General features: G+C 45.5%; 1 protein-coding gene across 1 annotated transcript in view; it reads left to right on the forward strand.

The window, feature by feature from the left end:
* Window positions 1-1,791: 1,791 nt before the first annotated feature.
* The window catches only part of LOC123140112 (translation initiation factor IF-2), a gene marked incomplete in the record, with an annotated part of 6,107 nt that continues 5,921 nt past the window's right edge, over window positions 1,792-1,977 (forward strand). The window contains 1 exon segment of the mRNA XM_044559844.1: window positions 1,792-1,977.

Here is a 1,977-nt window from a genome sequence, read left to right on the forward strand (position 1 = left end):
TAGGGTAAAAAGGTTGCATGGAACACTTAAACTTTGAAAAACTTCATGAGCTACCTCCTTGCATGCAACAAAGATGAATTAGGATCAGAAGGTTCTCTGGAACATTGGAGGTTTGAAGGAACAAAGGCATCTAGGGCAATTCAGACCCTCTGGATCCACGTCCACGGTGATCGCCACAATGACAGCGCGCAGCTCCCTTTGATTGTGTCCCCTCGGTAGTGGCATTCTTGTTCAACATTGTAGTAACACCCAACCATGGGTGCATGATTTTCAGTAAAAATGAATCAATCTATGTTTCACAAATTGCTTTGCAAATTGGAATTACACCTCACCATCTATATGGCCGGGGTAGATAAACCAAGTCATCAAAAATCAGGCCACAACTAATGAAATTATGATTTTATAGTTTGGAGCTTTAGGAAACAAGTCAAAGAGATTGATTGATTTTTTTGTTGCCATACCTTTGCTACCCTAGGCGGAGAGTTCCGTCTACGGTCGATGTCGCCGTCACATGACGCCCCGCCTCTGGTACGTTTGCATGCCTGATTGTCTCCCACCTATTTGTCTAGTCTATAGGCGTCAATGCGCTTCTATGTGATGGTTGCCCGCCGACGTTTCATGTTATCAAGAGCACATCTGGTAGTTGAAAGGCAGAATGATGATTTGTAAGTAGATTTGAAGGCAGAATGACACATGCGCATGATTGAAACTGAACCGGGCTTCATCCCAATAAACGGGTATATGGATGATGAACAACATGACAGTGGATGGAAGGAAGGGACCCAAACCTGCCACTTTTTCTTAGTGGTACATGGGTGTTCGGATATGCAATGGAACCGCTAAGGTGACATGTGTGATGACATGGATAGGCTGCATGTTGAGATCAATCCTATAACGAGGATAACTCATTTGTATAGGATATATGTCACAGAGCCTCCTCACAAACAAGATTAATGGAAGGCACACAAAGTTAAATGTCGAATCGAATGTACAGTGCTCCGATAGTTAATAGTATATCACATGGTTATTACTCCGTAAAGAAATATAAGAGCGTTGAGTAGTTCATTTTTTTTACGCGACATTGATTTGCTTGTGTTTGAGGGGACAATTACATTTTATGGGTCCGTTTGGAGTGGAAGAGTAGAAAGCAAAGGAATTAAAAACTTTACAGGAATGTGCTTTGCCTAACTATGGAAAACCTAGGAACGTTCAATATAGATATGCAAAATTTTGATGAGTTCAGCGTGAACTAGTAAAACCGAAGGAATCAGTGGATAAAAGTCAGTGCATGCACTTGCCTCCAATTGTATGAAAATAGTTTTTTATTCACCCGTACATGCAGCTTGCTTAGCCGATAGCTTGACACTCACATGCAAGGATTTTTTTAATACGGCCAACTCACACCTTGCATCGGGCTTCCGCCCAAACATTGAGTCGGAGTAGACTTTTTTAGTTCCTGTAAAAAGTACATGATAGGTGAACTTTTTTGTAGAATGAGCAAGGACGTTCCTTTGAACCAAACGCGTCACAGTTTATTTTCCTCAAGGAAACCAGACCCACGACAATTCCTGCACACCGAATCAGGGCCTATATTTGTCCAAAACACATTGTTTCAAAATTCACCCCTAACCCTCATACTCTCACTGCATCGGGATTGGTGAGAACTAGTGATTGGGTTCGGGCCGGGTTGGGCCAGGTCGACAAGGGCCATCGTGCTTCGGCCGCCCAAGCCCAGCAACCGGTCATAGCTCGCATCCAAAGATTTCTAAAAAAAAAAAGCTCGCATCCAAAGAGCACCAGGCGACCACGCACCAACCATTCCCTCCTCCATCGCACGCAACCCAGATGCCATCTCCCGTCCCGTGCCTCTCCCCCGTCCCCGCCGTCGCCGGCGCCCCGGCGGCTCGTTCCTCGCCGCCACACCTATCCCCTCCCACCTCCTCGCCCCCCGCCACCGCTTTCTCATGCCCTGGAGAC

This window comes from Triticum aestivum, chromosome 6B, assembly GCF_018294505.1.
Source record: "Triticum aestivum cultivar Chinese Spring chromosome 6B, IWGSC CS RefSeq v2.1, whole genome shotgun sequence".
In the NCBI taxonomy this organism is placed as follows: domain Eukaryota; kingdom Viridiplantae; phylum Streptophyta; class Magnoliopsida; order Poales; family Poaceae; genus Triticum; species Triticum aestivum.